Below are 21,924 nucleotides of genomic sequence, written 5' to 3'. Positions count from 1 at the left end.
GACTTCGGGTTTTGTCAAAGTCTGTAGGGGCAAAGCCGCTGGGAGCTCCATTCCTGTCCAGGCCCTTCTGCGAGGTCAAGAACGAAGATATCCGAGCACACAAACCACCTGGCGGCAGCACTCACCATTTCAACACGCCAGCTCTACCCAGAGCAACATGTTATCGGTCGTTGAAGGGCAGGCACAAAAATAGACTGCAGGGATCAAATGCCACCCTCAGCTGCTCTCTCGACACTCAAGAGTGGTTGAAAGGCCTTGGAATACGAGGACCCTGAGGCCTGGGGACCTGAGAGCGGGGGTCATCTGTCACAGTAGGGCAGTGAAATTAGAAGGTAGAGCTGGAATTTGGGTGACTTGGACACCAAAAAACTCAGTCATCAAGGCAGGTCATATTTTAATGCAATATTTTTTTAAATAAAAATTAATGTAAAAAACCCATCCATGATTAACAAAATACCAAAATGCTAAATAAAGGTGGGGTCAGTACTACTAATGTTTCTCACACGGCACTCTTACTCTTCATGCCTTTGTTTTAAAATCTGTTATTTTGGTCGGGCGTGGTGGCTCATGCCTGTAATCTTAACACACTGGGAGGCCAAGGTGGGTGGATCACTGAAGGTCAGGAGTTCGAAACCAGCCTGAGCAAGAGCGAGACCCCGTTTCTACTAAAAAATAGAAAGAAATTAATTGGCTAACTATAGAGAAAATTAGCCGGGCATGGTGGCGCATGCCTGTAGTCCCAGCTACTCGGGAGGCTGAGGCAGAAGGATTGCTTGAGGCCAGGAGTTTGAGGTTGCTGTGAGCTAGGCTGATGCCACGGCACTCTAGCCAGGGCAACAGAGTGAGACTCTGCCTCAAAAAAAATAAAAATAAAAATAAAATAAGATCTGTTATTTTATTCAACACAGATTTTTCACATTAATTATCATTTTCGACCATTGAATTGAAATATGATTTATCTTGATTACCGAGTTTTTGGCATCTCCTTAAATTTCATGCTGGAGCCAGGGGCCTCCTTTGCCTCACCCTGGTCTCCCTACCTGGTGGAATGAGATGGCAAAAGAGTTACTGTCTGTGCAGGCGACTAAAATGGGACCATGTCCCCGGTCATGTCGCTTAGTAGGGCCTCAGTATCAACCTCTCTACAACAGGGTTCGTGTCCTTCCAGGTGCGGTGGAACTATTCCAGCCCTGCCCAGGGAGGGATTCTGGATGGGAAAGTGTTTGGGAAACCTGTAAAGTGCTGTCCCGACGTGCAGAACTGCTGTTAAGTTCTTCTCGAAGGTAGGGAATGGCCTACCAGAGTGGTGGGAGGCATTCAGCTTTGAGGTGAGTTACAAAACCTGTGCCCTATGTATAACGAAAGGAGCAAAGTTTTGCAAAATGAGTTGATTTTGCTTAAGAAGAGAAGAGAGATTTGGAGCAGATTCCTGGTTCTCCCTGTAATCAAGACATCCTCCGGCATTCCACTCACTTGAACTCTGACCCCATTCAGGAACCGGAAGGAAGGCATAGGGTTACTGCTAGCCTTGGGCTAGGTGCCCATTCCGCACAGCCGAACGGGGCGACCACCGCCGTTCTAATCACGAACCAGCAGGTGCTACCCTTCCTCGCCACATTTGGTGGAGTTTCCTCAAAATACGAGCGTGCCTGGGGACGCGGCAGGGGACTGGCACGTGCCGGCAGCCATCCTCCCGTGTCAGGCAGGTGAACAAGTGTGGCTTTGGGACGACGGAAAAGTCCTGGAAATGGAGACCGATGACAGTTCCACAGCACGGGGAACGTCCTTCACGCCACTGTTTTGTACACTTGCAAATGGTCGATTTTACGGTATGCACATTTTACCACAGGAAAATAAAAAAAGTCCCAGAGACCTGGAAAACCAAAGTGGCCGTCTGGAGGTGTTCTCTGTCTCCACTTTCTGTCTCTTGCCCTGGCTGGCAGGAGGGGCCAAGGGAGCGGGGCCCGGGCTCCTCGCAGAAGCCCTTCTGCCTGTAAACACTGTTATAAATAACCCAGAAAGAGGCACAAAGGGGGTCCTGGCAGGAGACGGAAGGTCAGGCAGCCCCTCGGTGGCAGCTGAGGAAATGTCACACTCAACAGGCCAGCAAGGTGCCAGCTCACACCTTCGCCCCGGTGCTGCTCGAGGCTGACTGCAGCCCTGCTGCCATGCCAGGCCCTCGGGGGGCACTCCCTCCCAGCACGGGCAGCCCTGAGGCTCCGTGCGGGCAGGGGACCCTCGGGTGTGTGGAGGGGCAGGGGGCAGCTGAGGAGTCCCCCTTCCCAGTAGGCTGGTGGCCTTGGCAGGCAGGACTGAAGTCAGTTCCCCAGGCACCCAGGCCAGGGCGCCACACCAGCCTGGGCTTGTCAGCCAACACATGACCCGGCCGAGGGAGAGATGACTCAGCAGAGCTCAGCCCACAAATGCCCCCACTGCTCTGCCGCACGGCGTGGGAGCTGGAGGGGCCTCACAGCCCATCTGGTCCTGCGGTTCCCACGCTGGGCTCCCTGGGGAACCCCTGCAGCCCCCGCCAGGGCCTCGGGCTTTGAAGTGGGAGGGATTACGAGGGAGATAATTAGGTTTTCCATTTTTACCAACCAAAAGCCATACAGTGGCAACCCATCATACTCTTATTTAACCTGAGTGAATTCAACCTTATGTGCTTGGCAAAAAAAAATTAAATGAAGAGCCAAATTTCTACTTCTTTCTTACACATTAGAAATAGGGTGACGTATTTTGCATATGAATTCTCTATTTGCATATACTCACACACACATACTATTATTCATAAGCACTATTTCACAGGCGATTTAAGAGCTTGATGTTTGACTCGAACCCCAGACTAAGAAACCACTTTCCAAGTACATGATATCCACCACTCAGAGCACCTGGGTGGCACAGGAGAGCCCAGCAAAATGGGTATTCTCCCATTTTACAGATGAAGAAGACAAGGCTCAGGGAGCTGACGTGACTTGACTACGCTAGAATGTGGATCTGGAGTCTAGATCTGAGCCCCAAATTCTCTGCTGCTCCCACTCCAGCTGACCACAGCTGTGATTAACACAGCTGCGGGAAAGCTCCTTCCACTTCTCTGTGCAAGATTATCTGTTAGACCTTGAAGTAATGAGGAGGAGGAGAGTCCTCAATGCCTGCCAGGACCCCCGGGAGTCTTTCTGGGTTCAGCGACTTACGTCCACGGAGAGAACACAGGCTCCAGCAAGAGGGGCAGGGGCGTGCGCGCCACACCCAGCGGGCTGCAGGCATCGCCGACCGGGTTATCACACACTCACCTGCTGAAACCCTCCCACCCTCCCACTGACCTTGACGAAAACCCCAAGTCCTCACGGGGCCTACAACGCTGAGCACAGCCCAGGGCCTGGCCTGCTCCCCCATCAGCTCCGACTCTCCCTCCTGCCCTGCCCGGGTTGTGGGCACAGCAGCGGCTGCTTCCCTCCCCGAAACACGACTCTCGCTCGGCTTGGGCTGTCCACCTGGGACACCTCCCCGCCCAGGTCACTGTCAGTCTCGGGGTGAAGGCACTCCTCAACACCCCCCACCCACCCGCTCAGTCCACAGCACGCACCCAGAGCCCGGCGCTCTCCCCTCGGAAGCGTGAACTGTGCGGGGCCTAGCCTGGCCGCCTGCGGCATCGCAGCAGCCGGGACAGAGCAGGCTCTCACTGAACCACCGTGGGATGGGTGGGCAGACAGCCCCATCTCCCAGGGCGGTTTCGGCGCCCCTGCCCCACACTCTTGTGGGACCTGCAGTCTCCCCCACACTCAGCCCCCTCTCCCTGGGGTGGTTTCCTTCCGCATCCGTTTATTCCCCATGGAAACTCCTGCCTTCCCTTTTCCAGCGGTCAGATGATGAGAAAGCCAGACCCACAGGCTCCCAGATAAGGCCGGTGGGAAACAGACTCTCTTGGCCCCTGCCGCTGTCCTCGGTCACGTGGCCAGCCAGGCCCCCCCCCCCCCGCCCTGAGGCCAGGGCGGCTGCGGAGCAGACCCCCACCTCCAGGTGCTGCCACCGCTGAACCTGCTTACTCATGTCAGTGTGTCCCGGAGTGAAGACCTGGGCACGGAAAGTGAGTTTGTGTCGACCCAGTCACACGTTCCCACACGCCCTTTTTCTGAAGAAATAGGGATGGGTCCCGTAGGGGTGGCGTCGCCACAGGCTCCCCGCCCCCGGGCCTCTGTATAGCGCACTAGCAATGGAACAACCAGCACCTGAATGAAGAAAGGGAAACACTCTGACAATGCCTGATTATCCCTCGAGCCTCAGAGGAAAGGAGCAGGAAGTGAGGCGCTCTCAAGCACAGAACAATGAAACCTTTTGGCGAGTGAGGCCGCCAGCAGCCCTGCATGTGAGCACAGGCCACTTGAACCCCCTTTCCTGCCCTACTAGGTTTCCCCCACCCTGCTAGGACTGGGGGTCTCAGGGTTCATGAAAGTCCTTTATGCTGTAAACTAGACATTCTCCCATTTGATTCTCACAGCAGGGCAGGGGTTAAGCCATTTTTCCAATAAGAAAGATGAGGTTCAGAGAAGGAAAGTGAATTGCCTAAAGACACATAGCAAGTAAAAGAGAGGATCAGGACTAGAACTCCAAGACCTCTGACTCCTGGATGAAGCAATAACAGAGAACACTGGACAGAGGGAGTCACAACCCCGAATCCTCTGGGCTAATGGCATGACACCTTGGATAAGTCCCTCCCACTCCTCTGAGCCTCAGTTCCCTGTATTACGACACTGGTCAGCCTTGGAGACCATGATCAGTCAACCAGGGCCCCGGGACATGCAGGTGCGTGCCTGCACTGGCATCATGGTGGGCACGCTACTTGAACTGTGGTCCATGGACCAGCAGCACCAGCCTCACCTGCAGCTTATCAAATACTGCAGATGCTCATGCTGAATCCCAGATGTCCTGAATAGAATCTGCAGCTTAACACGATGTCAAGGTGATTCCTACACTCATCCAAGTTTGGGAAGCAAGAATTTTAAAATCAAGATCCTATCATGGCAGGACGAGGTGGCTCACGCCTGTAATCCTAGCACTCTGGGAGGCCGAGGTGGGCAGAATGCTCAAGGTCAGGAGTTCAAAACCAGCCTGAGCAAGAGCGAGACCCCCGTCTCTACTATAAATAGAAAGAAATTAATTGGCCAACTAATATATATAGAAAAAAAAATTAGCTGGGCATGGTGGTGCATGCCTGTAGTCCCAGCTACTCGGGAGGCTGAGGCAGAAGGATTGCTTGAGCCCAGGAGTTTGAGGTTGCTGTGAGCTAGGCTGACACCACAGCACTCACTCTAGCCTGGGCAACAAAGCAAGACTCTGTCTCAAAAAAAAAAAACAAAAAAAAAAACCAAGATCCTATCATGTGTGCAACACCCCACCATGGGTGCCATACCTGAATCCTCCCAGCCTCGGTTTCCTCATCTGTAGAGACACTGCTGTCTACACCTCACAGCGGTGCCATAAGGTCATGTATGCCAACAGCTTAGCCCAGGGCCCCCCGCCCCCGCCCCCCGCAGGTAAAGCTGCCCAGACTGCTAGTTGCTTTCCTTCCTGAGAGGCCAGAAGGAAGGAGCCCGCTGCTTCCATTCCAAGTCCTGCCTGCACATCTGGGAGGCAAGGAAAAGCCCCCCACAGCGCAGCAACAGACGGGACAGGGTGGGAACAGAGGGAAAGGAGGAGAGGAGAGGAAGTCAAGGAGAAAAATAAAAATAAGCGGCAGAGACTGTCTGAATCCCAGGAGACAGGCCACATGCAAAACCCAGAGACACAGCCGGTTCAGCTCACACGCTAAATCAAGTGCTGCCAGAAGCCAGCAGGCCGGGAGGGACAGAGGAGTGAGGGTCACACGGCTGTGTGCCCTCGGGCCACATGTGACAATGCTTTCTCAGCCCGGCTCTGCGCTGGTTCTTGTGGCCAGGCCAGACAAGACACCGAGGGTCACTGGAGCAACCAGACAGAAGCCGAGGCCTTGGGCCAAGCCCTGAGGAGGGTCAAACTGGACTAGGGAACACTTATCTGGGGACTTGCCAAGCAGAGGAGCTAGAGAGTGGGGGGCTGAACTGAGCAATCACGGCCAAATGATTTAAAATGGGGGATAATAATGGCCCTACCCCACCCCAGGATTCTTACAAGGATTATTTTTTTGTTAATTATTATTATTTTTTGAGACAGGGTCTTGTTCTATCACCTGGTCTAAAGTGCAGTGGCATCATCATAGCTCACAGCAACCTCAAACTCCTGGGCTCAAGCGATCCTCCTGCCTTAGCCTCCCCAGTAGCTGGGACTACAGGCGCGGGCCACCATGCTCAGCTGACTTTTCTATTTTTTGTTGAGACAGCGTCTTGCTGTTGTTCAGGCTGGTTTCAACGATCAACTCACACCTCAAGGGTAGCCATGGCCTCCTGCCTCTACCCCGGCCCCCACCAGGCTGCTGGGCACGGAGCAGCCACAGCCATCTTCTCAACATGCAGGCCGGACCCAACTGGCTCCCTCCGATTCCTCTTGGGTAAAGACTGAAACTCCTCCCACACGGCCTGGCTCCCACCTGCCTGTCCCGTCTCATTTCACAGAGCGCCCACTGCCTACCTTGGCTCTCCACCCTGCTGGCTTCTTTCCACCCTGGCCAGACCTGTCCTCCCACAGAGCCTTGGCCTGTGCTGTTCCCGCTCCCTGGGACACCCTTCCCGCCACGCGGGCTTTGCCTGCTCATCTCCTACTCTCCCTTCCCTCTTTGCTTCCTCTCGGAAGTGTTCCTCGAGGCTGCAGACCACGTGAGGAGCCCTGCCGTACCCACTCACTGCCTCCTGGAGGGCTGGCCCCTTCTAGCGCTTATCACGGTGGGCAATTAAACATTTACGTGTGCATTTTATTAACACTCGCTGCTGCATTCCTGGCATCTGGCATACAGTAAGTGCTCAATAAACACTCGGAGAGCGGATTAGGGGCCTGGCTGGCCCCTGGCGACCGTATCACCCATTCTAGTGGTGATAATACTGCGTGTTGGAGACACGGTCCTGCTTCCCCTCTCCTCCTTCAGCCCCTTAGCTCTCCACCCACGGGACAGACCCCGACACTGCCTGATCCTCAACCTACGCCCATGACCCACAGGCCCCGCGCCAGAGAGCCAAACATTTCTAGATCTGATTTTCTTGAAAGCAGCTCTGGGCCGCGGCCAGGGGAGGCGTGTGCCGCCGGCCTCAGCAGTAAACGCTGATGAAGCTGTCTGGACCAGCTGAGCCGAGATCAGGAAATGCCAAGATCTAAAAGCATCCGGAACCCATTTATTTATTGTTGTTCTTGCACTTCCAGGCTATTCTGAGCTGCAGATCGATCGGCTGGACCGCCTCCCTCCACATATCGCTCCTGAAACACCCAGCATGCACCTGGCCCCGCCTACCAAGGCGCAGCTCCCCCTGCCCGTCTATCACATGACAACAACAGCAGCAAACACAGGTGGTTATTCTCATAGCCTGGTGCCTCTGTGGGTAGTAAGTGCTCTCACCGAAAGTCCCCAACAGTCGCAGGGGAGGTATTATTAGCTCCATTTGACAGATGGGGAAACTGAAACTCAGAGAGGTAAAGAAACTTGCCCAGGGTCACACAGCTAGAAAGTGCTGAAACTAGGATTCGGCCCCAGATCTCCTACATCCAAAGGCCAGGCTCCTCCTCACTGGGCAGTACTGCCTCCCTCGTTTTCCCTTCAGAGCTCCCCATCCATATGGTGGGTTTTCTCACCTCTGAGTTCTTGACGACACCTTTCCAGCCACCTGCAATGACCACCCCAGTTCTCACACCACTGGTCAAAAGCCATCCCATCCCTCCCCGTGAGCACTGCTATGGGAAGACTGCCAGGAGGGGCTGTCACATCGAAAGGGACGTTAACGTTGTACGATCCTGTCTGAATTTTTTAAATGATGGATGGACAGGTAGTTCGTATATCCATAGATTACTGCTAGAAGGACACACAAGAAAATAGGAAGAGTTTGAAGGAACCGGCATACAGAGTTGGTTGGGGATGGGGGAGGTCAAAGAATACTTACTTTCTATTTTATGTCCTTCTTTGCTCTTTGAAGGTTTTTATGTTGGTTTCTCATACACATGCTTCAACACATCCTTCAAAACCCAGTTCCTATGCCACCTCCCCCATGGGGCCTGCCCTGATTGTTCTAACTTAATCCCTCCTCTCAACCTCTCTCTGGACTCTCAGGCCACTGAAGCCCGTGTCCCTGATGCACATGCATCCTGGAGCTCAGACAGGCAGGGCCCCTGGGCCTGGGTCCCCGATGCACATGCATCCTGGAGCTCAGACGGGCAGGGCCCCTGGGCCTGGGTCCCCGATGCACATGCATCCTGGAGCTCAGACAGGCAGGGCCCCTGGGCCTGGGTCCCCGATGCACATGCATCCTGGAGCTCAGACAGTCAGGGCCCCTGGGCCTGGGTCAGTGTCTTGGGCCTCCGGCGCCCCGCTCCGTACAGAGCCCGAGCCCCTGCTCGGGTGGGGGCGCGGCAGCCCTGATGAACGAATGACTGTTGTGCTTTCTATCTCCATCCATGGCCTCCTGAAGCCCAGGAGCTGGGAACTCTAGCATGGAGCTTGGGGGCCGGGAGGGGAAGAGGACGGCAGAGAATCAGACGGTAAATTCGGCTCCTGGAAGCCTGCCCAGCGCTCCTCCCTGGGAGAGGACTCAAGCGCTGCGTATGCCAGCAGACAGTCCATCTGGGCCCTGAGGTCACCAAACCGCGTCACAGCCCTGCTGATTAAATTTAGAGGTGCGTGAAATGAAGCCACCACTTCTTGTACTGGGGCTCTGAGGAAGGGACAGCGAGACAGGGATGAAAAGCGGGGAATCTGTCCCCCGTGCCCCACCTCTGACTGCTCACCTCGGACGCTCTCCGCTGTGACGGAGCCTGAACCACCAGGTCAGACTTGGCTCTTGGCCTGGGTGGGAGTGCTCAGCAATTGTCTCATTTTTACCTCTCAGGCGGCAAGGAGGTCTCTGCCCTCCTCAGCCCTCAGCCCCTGCCTGAGGACCTCTGGCTAGCTTGAGAATATTTGGCCCATAATAATCACCGCCCTTTGTTGAGCCCCTCTTTTGTGCCAAGCACTTTACAGATGTCTCATTTATACTATTCAACAAGCAAGTAAAGGCAGGTAGACATGCTATCCAGCCCATTCTACAGATGAGGGAACTGAGTCCCAGGGATGCCAGGTAATGTGCTCGAGATCACATAGCTTAGTGAGAGTCAGAATTGGACCAAGGCCTCGTGGCCACCTGAGCCATGCCAAGGTGGTAGCAGGGGGAGGGACTGAACCAGAACTCCACCGGCCAGAGCTGTGTGACTGCAGGCAGGCCACCGCAGGGCCTAGGACTCAGTTTTCTCATTTGCTCAGTGGGCCACCTACCCACAAGGAATCCAGTGAGCTGAGGCCACACTTCTCTGCCTCTGACCACACAACCACTGGGACATGCAGCGCAGGGCCAATGCTCAAAGGCACAGGACAGGCCCGGTGCCTCTTCTCGGAACTCACCCCCAAGGTTTGGCATAATAGAGTTAAATCATTTAACTAGGCCGGGAGTAGTGGCTCACGCCTGTAATCCTAGCACTTTGGGAGGCCGAGGCGGGCGGATTGCTCAAGGTCAGGAGTTCGAAACCAGCCTGAGCGAGACCCTGTCTCTACCAAAAATAGAAAGAAATTAATTGACCAACTAAAAATATATATACAAAAAATTAGCCAGGCATGGTGGCGCATGCCTGTAGTCCCAGCTACTCAGGGGGCTGAGGCAGTAGGATCGCTGAGCCCCGGAGATTAAGGTTGCTGTGAGCCAGGCTGACGCCATGGCACTCACTCTAGCCTGGGCAACAAAGTGAGACTCTGTCTCAAAAAAAAAAATCATTTAACTGGTAAGGAGGACATTCTTCTATTACAAAAAAAACCCAAGGGTATGCTAGGGACTAGAATGCAAAAGCTGTGTTAATTTTTTCAGATAAAATATGAATTTTTTTGTAGTGTGGAATCTATCCAAACCAGTTGTAGGTTTAGCTGCTGGGGCTACTTTGGAAGGGAAGATGGACTGCTAAGAACATTGACTTTGGAATCAGAAAAACCTGTATGGATTTAGGGTTGGTCAATCAACCAGCTGTGTCATCCTAGCCCTCTGAAACTTAGCTCTTTTATCTGTAAAATGGGAATGATAAGATCATGCTTGCTTGTAAAGCAAGGATGCTTAATCTTTTTTGAGCCATGGGTTCCCCTGCAATCTGGTGAAGCCTATAAACTTCTCACAAAGTTTATGAGTGCATAAAATAAATGTTTTCAAATGCATAATATAAAACACAGGATTATAAAGGAAACCAATAATATCAAAACAATACACTGATAAAATATAAACAGTGAATTTATGTTATAGTAATATATGTTGCTTTAGTAACATTAAATAATGAGAGCTAGTGGCAAGTCTAATAACTACCTATAATTTCATAGTAGCAAAGAGTCTAAATATTTCTAGATATCTGCAACAACTGGAATGTGCTATGAAAATACCTGTGATTTCCATTGGTGACAAAGTCACGGGTACCACGAATAGTATTTTTGTCACCTACATTCATAATTAAGGGCAATGCTTAATTTCAGTTAGAGGCTAATGAAAATAAAGATGTCATTTTTTTTTTCCATCCAAGCTCACAGACCCCCTAAATATGAGGCCGTAAGGCATTTTACACCGTGCCTGGCACACTCCGTGTTCTCTAGGGCTGGCTGGGTCATGCTCCACCAGGCTCTGTCCGCAGACACACCAGGGCCCACAGCTCCGCCCTGTGCCACCAGGGGTCCAGGAGAGGAGTGTTTTGAGCCCACCCAGGGCTCAGGGAGGGATGTGGGTCACGAGAGGCTGCTGGGTGAGGGAGGGAGGTCCTTAAAGCTAATCCAGAAGCTTAGAGCTGGAGGAGGGTTAAGCCCAGCCAGATAGCGCAGTCTGTCCCGGTGCGCTGCAGGCCACGTCCTTCCATGCGTGAGCTCGCAAGTCACCAGTCCTCGGCTGCACCAGCAAAGGACCCTTTCAAATCCTGCCTCCTCAACATCTCCACCTCAGGTCCAGACGGAATTCTATTTCCACCCAAGCCAGTTTCTCCTTCAGTCTTCCCCAGGTTGGCAAACAGCAAACCCTTCGCCCAGCTGCTCAGGAGCAAACCTTAGTAACACTCTCCCCCTCACCCCCGTGCACTCCATCAGACAGCCCTGTCTGCTCTCCCTCCAAGCACAGCAGTCATCTCTCCCTCCCTGCTGCCACCAGCCCAGGCAGCCATCACCTCATACCCAGACTTCCAACAGACGCCCAGCAGGCCTCCCGCTCCCACACCTGCTCACCCCACCCCAAGTTGGTCTCTCCCACGGTACCCAAAATAATCATTAAAAGTTGCAAATCAGACTGTGTCACTCACCCACTGCCCAAAACTCCAGACATTCCCATTGCTCTTACAACGAAATCCAAATTATCAAAATGGCCCATAAAGCCTATGCCTGCCTTGCCAGCCTTGCCAGCATCCTCTCCTGTCACTTCCTGCCTCACTGCTAGTAGGCAGGCACCCCGGCATGCTTTATGGAGTGGAGCTTAACAGCTGGTCATTGCCCCAGGGCCTTTGCACAAGCCATCTTGTGCAAAGCGTGGCTGGCTCCTTCCTTATGTTTAGATAAAATGTCACCCCTTCCAATAGGCCTTCCTTGACTGCTCACTCTGAAGTGCCCAGCACCTCCCCATACTCTGTCAAATCCCTGTGTCTTATTTTCTTCATGATCCATATCACTGTCTGGAAGGATCTTGTTCACTCAGTTTACATGTCTGCTATCTGGCCTCCCCCACCACAGTGGAAGCCCCTGAATGCTGCCTTGCTTCCCGCTGTCCCTTAGCACATAGCAGGCACGTTTCTGATTTTACTGAGGGGCTTATTTTGTGTGGGACAATGAGGTGAGCTCTTGACATGCATTACGTCATTTAATCTTCCCAACTAGTATTACTCCCATTTTACAGAGAAGGAAACTGAGGACGCCCCAGCTGGTTGATGGATGTCTGACTCCAAAAGCCAGGTTCTTAATCACTGTTATTATACTGCTTAAAAAAAAAAATCATCCCCAAATAGAAGACATGGGAAGGATGATTCTACAGAAAAACGCAGACAGGTGGGGCTGAGGTGACGGCATCACAGGCCTCACGACGCTGTGACCTCATCCTGCTTAGAGGCTGCTGCCCTCCTGACCTGCTGCCAGGGGAGATGCTGGCAGGGACGGGCACCCTCACCTGGACTCAGGATTTGCATACGGTCCCCTGGAAACTCCCCGGGGCTCCTTTCTCCTCAGCTGCCTTTTCCGGGCCTCTAATCCCCAGCTCAGGTTTCCAGAGTGCCAGTGTCCTCCGCTCAGGAAACTCCCCCACCTGGGAGGCTGCAGGTCTGGGATGGAGAACTGCAGAGTCCCGGGTGGGAAAGGACCTGGACAGCCACTTAGTCCACCCCTGCCGCTCACGCTCTAACCAGAACGGTGGCTGCAGGCACCTCAGGGGGCCGGTTCCCTGTGTCTCCACTCTCACAGGTGAGGAAATTTGAGGCCCAGAGAGGTTTGCGAACTTCCCTTGGAGACACCCAGCTAAGTAGGTAGTAGAGCAGGGCTTGGAACCCAGGGAGTCTGGTGCCCTAAGCCATGACACTCAACGTCTAAGCTAGAATAAGAGCGAAACCCTTTTGGTTTCAGAGCTGCTCCAATGACAGAAGAGCAGAGGGAAAGGGAACCTTAGCCACAGCCACAGCTGGCTCTAACTCTCCTTGTAGCACGTGGAGGAAACTGAGAAGTGGGAAAGTTTCTTGTGGAGGGTGTCTGGCCCTGAGCACAAGACGGGGTGCACAGGTGGCATGCATCAGTAGGCACTGGCTCCCATAAAGGACCCACCCCAGGACCACACCCCCAGTAGAGACCTGGGAAGACCCTGGTGCACGAGTCCCAATCCGGTGACAGCAGGAAGGGCAGGTGCTGGGCAGACAGTGCTGTACCAGCAGGGCCGGGAGGCAGCTGTCGTGTGAGAGCCGGCCCTAAACAGAACTCCCTGTTACCGTTCCAGCCCATTGCCACGGGATGGGCCGGGCTGAACGGCAGCCTCCTTATATAGGGCAAGCAGCAGTGCCTGCCCACCCTCCTCCTGACTCAAAGCAATGGGCACAGAAAAGATAAAATAAGCAACTGCCCTTTACAGGCAAACACATCTCTTTGCTATTTTACTGCTGGGAGAATTCTGGGGGTGGGGGTGGGGGGTGGGGTGTGTGTGTGTGTGTGTGTGTGTGTGTGTGTGTGTGTGTGTGTGTGTGTGTAAAACAACAATCAGAACAAAGTGTTCTGGCCTGGGACCAAGCTCTGCCACCCCATGCCCCGGTGGGCCTCAGTCTCCTCACGTGGATACAGAAGAGTCAAACTAGACACTAACGTCCTTCTTGGCCATAATATGTGACAATTCTACGAAATCCAGAACCAACACCTGGGGAGACATCATCAGCAGCCCATCTTCTTGGAAGGCCCTCCCCAAGAGATTTCACAGCTCCTGGGCTTTCTCTGACAGACGCTGAATTTTAACCCTTCCTGGATAGCTCACCATCATTAGGAGTTGACCAACTTTTTCTATAAAAGGCAGATAGTAAATATTTTAGAGCCTTTTGAGCCGTAAGGCCTCTGTTACAGTGACTCAACTCTGTAGTGCAAAAGCAGCCACAGACAACACATACACAAATGGGCGTGGCCGGGTTCCTATGAAGCTTTATCTACAAAACAGGCAGCTGGCCGGATTTGGTCCACTGGGCCAAACGGTTTGCTGGCCCCTGGAATCACTGTGACGCATACGTGCCCCGTGGTCCTTTGCTCCAAGATGCATGCTGCCCTAAGGGGGCCGGTCTTCAGAGCTGCTCGTCTCTGCCAAGCCGGTCAGTCTGAGCGTCTGCCCATCAGCTTTCTCCTCCTCGGCAGCGAGATTCTCGGCTTACACATCCTCCGGCTATGAGTCTGCTGTCTTCAGGAAGTCCTGTTCCTCTCTGCCTAGGTCCTGTTTCTAACTTGCAGCAGAGTGGTGAGCCGGCTCTCCAAGCACGAGGCTGTATCCAAAACGAGAGTCACCGGGCTCTGAAGGAGAAAGGCTTTGGGGAACGGCAGTGCCTGGTCTTTGGGATGACGGTTTTAGCGACCACAGGTTCTGCACTAGACTGCAGAAGGCAATCTAGGGTCTAGGATCTAGGCGGCTGCGGGTGAGCTGTGTCTGAAGGCATGGGGGGAAACCGGGGTGTGCTCTGTCCTCCCCACGAACAAGAGCTGCACGAATGCCAAGTGAGGCGGCGTGAGGACATTCTTTTAAACAGCGCTCTGGGCTTTTTCAGAAGACAGGATGCCCTGACGAACCTACTTCCTTCTGTTTTTCCCCTGGGACTTGATGATATAATCACTTCTCCCTTCTGGCAGGAAAACATCTCCTATGAGTCAGGGGCTTCTCCTGGCAGGCAGAAACCACTCCCCTGCCCAAGAAGAGGAGCTGCCCCCCACCCCCACCGCCTCCTCGCAGTTCTTAGGAAGCAGCTGCCCCCACAGGATGTGGGAGGGGGTCCGCAGGAGCAGCCGCGCCATGGGTGGGGAGGGAGGGGAACACAGCGGGGCCCAGAGAGATGGAAGACACACCCACCACCCCACCCAGTGACCCACGTCTGCTGCAAGGCTGTGGTCACCATGATTTTATCCACACCTCCCCAAAGGTCTTCAAGGAGAAGAGGCACAAACTACTCTTGTGGAGCTGCAAGGGCGGATGCAAGATGCCAGTGGGTAGACGTCACGTTGTTCTCCATACAAGGAGGGGCGTTAAAATGAAGTTGGCGATTTCCTCTTTGCTGGGATTTATGTGGAGGCTGGCAGTGCAAACTGTGCAAGGGTCCCTGGCACCCAGCAATGCAGACCAATTTATGAATGAATATGCAACAGGTCTGCAGCCTGTCCTCTCATCCTTCATTAGCATATTCTTTTAAGCCTCACAGTAATCCTCAAGGTAGAAATTGATATCATCCCACTTTCCAGATGGGAAAACTAAGGCACAAAAGGTGATAACGGAGAGGCAAAAGTAGTACAGCCAGCCAGAACTAGAACCCCAGTGTTCTAGTGCCAGTGTCTATTCAAAGTCACATAAATGAAATCAAGGATCTGAGCCCCTTCCCATTCCAGTCCTCTCCTTCCCAGCCCTGCCCCACCCCCAGGCCCAAAAGGGGAATGAGTTAGTTCATTCTGGGAGATCTTGGCCTTTCCTGGAACCCTGTTGCCTCTGGGATGCTGGTGTGAGGAATGAAGAGGTCAGGACCTCAAATCTCTGAGGCCCTGAGAAGGGAAATTTCTGCCCCCTCCATCCTGCCCAGAAGGACTAGAAGTCGCCCATGGGAGACCTGGAAGAGCCCTGCTGGCTCCCAAGGGCTGAGTGATGGCAGATCTGTTTGCTAATTCCTGTTTTACAGCCTTGTGTCCTGCTCCTCCCCACCCTTTGCTGCAAACACGCCACACGGTCCCACCTCAGCACCCCTGTACATGCTGTTCCACTTCCCACCGCCCCACCCGCTCCACGCCTCCCCTGCCAGGTGACTGTTCTCTGCACAACTTCTTCAGCATCCCGCCCTTGCAAGTCTCACCTGAGGGACACCCTCTGCCCTGCCGACACCCCACCCACGGCTACAGCATCCATTCCCTGTAGGCAAGCTTCGAACCCAAGGCCAGGGATTTACGATGTGTGTCTTGGGGTCCCCTGGCCCCAGCAGGTGCTCATTCACCCAATGTTTATTGAATGAGTGAAACTTTTATAGACATACCCTTTTATATTTAAACGGAAAAACCATAAGGCACTGGGATACAGTCCTCCTTATCTTAATCTGTAAAAAGTTGTAAAAAGGCGGGGGTGGGGGGTGCTAGACATCGGACCAATCACAGCAGCTCTACCTACTGTCTCCTTTACTCACTGGCCCGCGTGCAAGGTTCTGTTTGCAGAGGGAGACAAGGAGTCCTACAGCGAAAAGCTCCCTTCCAGGTCTAATATTCTCTACCACGCATTCTGCAGAACGTTGACTTTCGCTCTAAATGTCTCGCCTTTCCAGGACATGAAATCACAGCACCACACACCAGAGGAGACTTTTCACACAGAGGGGCTTGCCCGCCCCAACCTGAGCAGGCATGCTCTGGAGCTCCTTGCACACCTCCAGGGATGGGGAGCTCTCGAAGAGGCAGGGGGCATATCTAGAAACTCCTCATCAGGGGCTCTGGGTGGGAGTCTTGCAGGGCCTATGGCTGCCCCAAGAGTTGGGAGTGAGGTGGCTCGGAGAGGGTAGCTAGCTAATAGAATCAAAGAATATTCTTTTTTTTTTTTTTTTTTTTTTTTTGAGACAGAGTCTCGCTTTGTTGCCCAGGCTAGAGTGAGTGCCGTGGCGTCAGCCTAGCTCACAGCAACCTCAAACTCCGGGGCTCAGCAATCCTACTGCCTCAGCCTCCCGAGTAGCTGGGACTACAGGCATGCGCCACCATGCCCGGCTAATTTTTATATATATATATCAGTTGGCCAATTAATTTCTTTCTATTTATAGTAGAGACGGGGTCTCGCTCTTGCTCAGGCTGGTTTTGAACTCCTGACCTTGAGCAATCCGCCCGCCTCGGCCTCCCAAGAGCTAGGATTACAGGCGTGAGCCACAGCGCCCGGCCCAAAGAATATTCTTAAGGAGAGACTCAATTTCTCAAGGTTTGGTATTCTCACCACCTGCTACAGAACCTTCGGGAAGCCTGCAGAAATGCAGTGTCCTGGGGCCTACCCCAGAGGTCCTGAATCCATCTCTGACGGAGACCCAAATAATGAAGTAACCATTACGGTCCACTGTCCGGACTCCTGGAGCCCAGGAATCTGCATATTTCACACTCTCCCCATAAACTGCCAGGCCCCATTTCACACCGGGGTTCACCAAGACCCACTCAACAGAAGGGACTGCACTCAGAGTGATTGACAGGAAAGCAAATCATCAGTGAGCATAGTCATTCATTTCTTTGCATATTTTATCAGGTCCCAAAGCAAGGCACTTGTAAACTCTCAGAGGCCTCAGCCTAGACTTTGAATCTCTCCCAATCGTGCTCCTTGTGTCATAATTTTTTAAGCCTCAAAGGCCTCCAGGAAGTGCAGACTGCAGACCAGCTCACTCTGGATTTGGCTGGTTCGGGGCTGCGGCAGCCTGGACAGGGAGTGCAGCTCTGGCCACCGCCTGCCTGCAGAGCATCTGTGCAGGGAGGGCTGGCAGAGGTGTGCAGGGGTCAGAGGTGAGAGCACAGGCATACCCTGGGAGATAGCAAGCCCCATGTTCTGAGGGGTGGAGGAGTGGTGGCTGCCACCCACCTAGGAGGGGAGAATGTGCTCAGAGCTGACCAGGGCATCACTATAAATGATGCTGCAGAAAGGCCCTGGTCCCGAGGAGGGCAGCCCATGCCTCCCATGTCTGGGCCCTTTGACCTCTGCACCACCACCTCCCATACTGAGTATTTAATATGTTACCAAGCACATCCCTTAAGTTATTCCCTTTAGTCCCCACAGTGATCCTACACAGTAAGCATGATTATCATTTCCATTTCCAGATGAGGAAACAGGCTCAGAGAGGGCAGGTAAACTGCCCAAGGTCACCCAGCTACAAAGCGGTAGAGCCAGGCGACGAACCCAGGCAGTTTGACTGGAGATCGGGGCAGGTCCTCAGGTTTACACTGCCTCCCCTTCCTCACCTCCCACAAGGTCCTGGAAAGGTGTCACTGAGCCTTGAAAAGGCAACACACAGACCACAGCGGACCATTTCACCTCCGCAGGTGTTAATGATGGACTGGATGAGCGAGGCATTTCCTGAGCAAGAAAGGATTTGGAGGTGCTGCTTTGGGTAATCCCTTTCAGGTGCATGGCCCTTTACAGTCTACAGTGAGACGCACCCTCAGGAAGGGATTCAGAGCAGTGAGACCAGAGCCAGGCTGCCTGGCTTTGAACCCTGATCTGCTGCAGCTGTGTGATTGTAGGCACGTGACTTGACATTTGTGCTCAAGTGTCATTTTCTATAAAGTGAGGATAACAACAGGAACTACTTCATAGGATTGTTTTGAGGATTAAATGAGGATAGAAACAAAGCACTTAGAACAGTCCCTGGTGCATAAAGAGTGTCGTTTAACTGCTTGCTGCTCTTATAACAAAATGATTTCACATTTATTACTTTATTCAATCCTCATAGCAACTCCGCTTGGTTCACAGTACTGGATCATTCGTCCTACTTTGCAGATGAGGAAAGCAAGCTTTTGCAAAAAACAAACAAACAAACAAAAACCAAGGACACAACCAGTAGAGTAAGTCTCTGAATTCTCAGGTCACTTCCCAAGCAAGCCCCCAGCTTGCGTTTGTCTCTTTTTTGAACCCTGAGCTTGCCCTCATTTGTTCTGTTGATTCATGTCCAAAGTGAGAGAGCTGGAAAAAGTATAGGAATGGCTACTATATGACAAACACACAACTTTCAACGTCTTTGCCCAGGGCAGACATTACTAATCAATCACAGGCCTCTTTCCTGCTGAGCCAGAGCACAGCTTTGGATTCTCCACCACGTAACCCTTGACACTCATTACCAATTCACTGTAGATGGTAGATGACCAAACCACATCCTTCTGTTTATGTAGACAGAATCTTCTATCCAAACTTTGGTAATCTGGGCATGCACAGGTGAGTGAGACTATATTCTCTAACAGGCTTTGGAAAAGCTGTGGTAGGAAAAGGTTTTGAGAATCACCGTGCTTAACCCTATAATTATTTTCTGATGTCTTTTTTTTCCCCCCTCCACTTCTGACTCTTGGGTACTCACTAATAAAATTGAAATGTGCTGGGCCAAGTATGTTAATGTTCTACTTCTGAGGCCTAGGAGAGTATTCTGCTTCTAGTGGAAGGAGAAGACCTTTATTCATTTGTTTGTTCATTCATTCATTTTACCAACATCTATTGCTGTTTGATGGTCTCCACTCTAATCCCTGGATTCTTCGCCTTTTCTGCTGCTGAACATATTCCTCCCCTTGACCTTCTCAACTCTGTTTCTCAGTCTGCAGCACACGTGCAGCGGCGGTTAGCACCCTGTGACAAGGGTGTCTGGAAGGCATCCGCACAGATACCTGCCTCTGGGTGTTGGCCCCTCCCCCTGGAGCAAGTCCCATCAAGAATGGGTGCCAGGCTCAGCCCTCACCTTGCCTTCACTCTCTGCCAAGCCTGGCCCGGACCCTTCAAAATGTCAGGAAAGGGCCAGCAGACCCTCCTATCCTCTGGCTCACTTAATGACAACCTGGGTTGGGGTGCCACCAGCCCCCAACAGTCACAAACTAACACGCAGCAGGCTCCACAGACACACCTGAACCGCTCAAGTGGCACCATAAAGAACCAAAAAAAAAAAAAAGTCTTTGCCTTTGTGCATGAAGAGGGGGAACCAGGACCTCGAGAGAGGCAGAGTAGAGGACAAGACCACTGCACAGCAGCCTCTCTGTGATTATTAAATACTTGGCACCACAAGATAAAGGGGGAAAGGGTTCCTTCTTAATGATAAAGATTTATGAGACATTTAAACTGCCAAGCTCCACCAACAGATTGTAAACTGAAAAGGAGGGGGCCCCACGTACTGTGTGCTCACTAAGTGGCCGGCACGGGCTGCCTCATTGCATTCTCCCAGCACAAGTAGCATCCCCCTTCACAGATGACAAAACCAGATGACCTTACCTGTATATGCGACCCAAGATCACCAGCCAGTGGGGGACAAAAGCAAGCTTCCAACCTGGGTCTGTCTGGCTGCAAAGGCATGGCTGTTAGCCTCTTTGCCTTTCCTCTCCTACCTGTGCGATTAGAAAGGCCCTTAGACAAGGGCATCTGGTCTACCCCTTGTACAGATGGGAGACTGAGGCCCCAGGAGGGGCTGCCCACCCAGGAAGAGGCCTGCCTGGGACCGTGGGTGTCTGCAACCCTGGCTGAGGCTTCTCTCCAGACCTCCTGAACCCTGAATATCAGTATGGACATCCCCTTGTAATTAAGGTTGAGGCCACCCTGAAGAAGTATATAAACACTTTCCCCTTTTCCAAACCCTTATTTCAGTGCTAACCTGCACCAGGCACCTACTGCATACCAGAGATATAGCTGTGATAGAAAGGTGGAGTCCCGGTGATACAATCAGTTGGCAGGGACCCCAGACCAGGCGATTAGGACACGACACGGAGGAGGAACTGGGAGAAACTCGCTGGCTGGAGAGAGGGTCGGGGACCCGGGAGGGATGTGGATGGCATATGCAGGGCCAGATCCTGACGGGACTTCTAGGCCATGGGAAGGGTGGCCTTTGCCCTAAGGCCATGGGGCCACTGAGGGGCTTTCTGCAGGGCAGTGAGATGACAGATTTGTACTCTAAATGACATGTGGAGACAGGGTCAAAAATGGCCCAGTTAGGCGGCTGCCTCGTAGGCCAGTGTGAGGTAGTGGGGTCTGGGTGGGAAGAAGCAGAATGAAGGGAAGGATGAGGGGACCTGTACCCCGGGTAGGGCTGCCGAGACTCGCTAACAGCCGGGCTGTGCGCGGGAAGGAATGAGGGCTTCTGGTTTAGGACTGCAGCAACCTGGGTGGGAGAGGGGGGACAGGGCCGGGGGTGGGGGGTGCACACGGAACACAGACACGCTGAGTTCGAGGTACCGAGAGCAGGTGAGCGGTGCAGCCAGCCACAGGCAGGCCGGCCCGGGGTCTCACTCGCCCACCGTGCCCCGGCTGAGGCAGGCGTGTGCATGAACACGGCTACTGCCCCACTCTTTATATAATGCTACGGGGCAGAGTCACACACTCTCTTATCCAGTCCTCAGAACAGCACGGTAAGGCTGCCGTTCTTCCCATTTCGCAGATGAGGAACTTGAGACCCAAAGGGGTCCGACAACCCCAAGGTCACAACTTGAGTCCTCGTTTTCCGTCTTTCACGTGCCACGCAGTCATCACCAGGGCCACCTGATCCCCTTCACTCTGGCTCACTTTATGAAAAACTCTGCACGGCCTATACTGAGTTTGCAACAGGGCCAAACCGAGCAAATGGGCCGCTCAGTCAAGACGAGTTCTCTAATCCCACTGGTGCCTGCACATCTCAGAGGAAATTAACTAACTGGCCTCTGGGCTGTTGAGGGTGGGAGGAAGAGGAGGGGAACAGATGGGCCCCAGTGGGAAGGAAGGCCTGGGTGGGCCAGTGGTCTCTCCCTCTCTCTTATTCCAGTGTGACACCAGGACCCGGGAGTTCCAGTGCCCACTCCTGGGACCTCTGCCCTAAGCACCCCGACCCTCCGTCCACTCTGCAAGCTCAGAAACATTGGCCAGAACAGCACCACGGGCTGCCTTCACACAAGCCCTTTTTCCCTTCTTCCTTTCTGCCGCCCTACCCCTGTCCCAGCGGACACTTGGCAGCCCTCTCGAGGCCTGCTGGGAGTCAGGAGGGAATGCCGAGCATCTGGCCAGAGCCCAGGGCAGCCCTGCGGGTTCATATTAGGGCACCTACTAATGTGCAGGACCCTGGGGCCAGTGGCCCGGCCCTGTGATTGGCCGGCAAGACCAGGCATTGGGCCATCCCAGCACCCAGGGCCTCATGACCCCAAATCCAAGCTATTAATAGATGAGAACCCATCAGCCCCCCTGCCCATACTCAGCCTCCCCTCCCGCTTGGCCAAGAATAAAAGGGCGCCTTGAAATGGTGCAGAGGCCCAGATACCCAGCTGCTCTGGGCCCAAACCTTCTGCTGACCTCAGGGAAAACACTCCATTCTCTAGAAACCCAGGGATCTGCAGCTGTTGAGGCCCAATCCTTGCTT

The 21,924-nt window shown here is 53.2% G+C and overlaps 1 protein-coding gene across 1 annotated transcript in view; it reads right to left on the bottom strand.

Annotated features, from left to right (window-relative positions):
* PPARGC1B (PPARG coactivator 1 beta) overlaps positions 1 to 21,924 on the bottom strand; it is a 112,909-nt gene that overhangs the window by 43,342 nt on the left and 47,643 nt on the right. The window lies entirely within an intron of this gene.

This window comes from Microcebus murinus, chromosome 21 (genome assembly GCF_040939455.1).
Source record: "Microcebus murinus isolate Inina chromosome 21, M.murinus_Inina_mat1.0, whole genome shotgun sequence".
NCBI classification, from domain to species: domain Eukaryota; kingdom Metazoa; phylum Chordata; class Mammalia; order Primates; family Cheirogaleidae; genus Microcebus; species Microcebus murinus.
Note: the sequence above shows the minus strand (reverse complement) of the source record. Positions and strands in the feature narration are given on the sequence as shown.